This window comes from Lepisosteus oculatus, chromosome 14 (genome assembly GCF_040954835.1).
Source record: "Lepisosteus oculatus isolate fLepOcu1 chromosome 14, fLepOcu1.hap2, whole genome shotgun sequence".
In the NCBI taxonomy this organism is placed as follows: Eukaryota; Metazoa; Chordata; class Actinopteri; order Semionotiformes; family Lepisosteidae; genus Lepisosteus; species Lepisosteus oculatus.
Genome location: NC_090709.1, coordinates 21,872,926 through 21,874,085, shown reverse-complemented (window position 1 = coordinate 21,874,085; position 1,160 = coordinate 21,872,926). Strand labels below are relative to the sequence as shown.

Sequence of the window (1,160 nt, the reverse complement as noted above, 5' to 3'; positions counted from 1 at the left end):
GATTCTAAAGCCATCAAAAGAATCAACTTTGTGATTTACTGCTACAATTGATAATTGTTCCAGTAAATGCCCAAACCCTACAGAACTGGTGCCTTCAGAGAGCCACTACATTTAATTTTGCTATGGCAACGTTACATATTTGGCGTCCCTGAACGGCTATGAATGATTACAGTTATATGAAAAACAAGTGGTTTATTGATTGATCTTCATTTGCAGATTTAGAGGCAGCTTCGATATTCGTTTTACAAACAGGTTTTTTTATATGTATGAGTCGCACACATGCCATAGCAACAAAACATCTCTAGAAATGAGGCTATAGATCACTTTTCTTAGAAATGTCCCTACTTCCGGCTTTCCTCCCAAAGCCTACGGCACCAGTGGCGACCTCCGCTGGCTGAGAGAGCAAGAGCTTACAGCACCTAGTATTCCCAAGCGGTCTCCCATCCAAGTACTAACCAGACCTGACCCTGCTTAGCTTCCAAGATCGAATATGTTCAGGGCGGTATGGCCATAAGCTAAAGCGATGACACCTGACACGCTACTTGAAGCTGTTTGGCGGGGTTTCTGTGTCCCCTGAGCGGGACTAAAGGATCGTTCATTTGCAATTCTTTGGAAAGGAGCTTCTTTCGAAATCAATGCGTGGCTGGATGTTCGCAAATGTGCTCCCTTGTGTTGGCTTGTCCTGCACTCGATAAGGACAAACAGGTATCAGCTTGTTCCCTCCTCCCATCCCTCTCTGCGTACAGTAGAGCCTCCTTTCCTGACTGGAGGAGCTCACCCAGCTGTGTCTAAAGAAAAGCCAGGGTATCGGCTTCAACAACCGGGCTGGGCAGCTTGTTCCCTTCTCCCACCCCCCTCTGTGTATAGTTGAGCCTCCTGTCTTTACTGGAGGACCTCATCCAGCTGTGTCGGGAGAGATGCCAGGGTATCGGCTTGTTCCACACCACCACCCCTCTCTGTGTACAGTAGAGCCTCCTGTCCTGACTGGAGGAGCCCACCCAGCTGTGCCTGGAGAGACAGCAGGGTATCAGCTTGTTCCCCTCTCCCACCCCCCTCTGTGTACAGTAGCGCCTCCTGTCCTGACTGGAGAAGCTGATCCAGCTGTGTCTGGAGAGGAGCCAGAGTATCAGCTTGTTCCACACCCCCACAGCTCTCTGTGT

General features: G+C 49.4%; 1 pseudogene; it reads right to left on the bottom strand.

The window, feature by feature from the left end:
• Positions 1-407: 407 nt before the first annotated feature.
• On the bottom strand, positions 408-516 carry LOC138219226 (5S ribosomal RNA; annotated as a pseudogene).
• Positions 517-1,160: the final 644 nt, after the last annotated feature.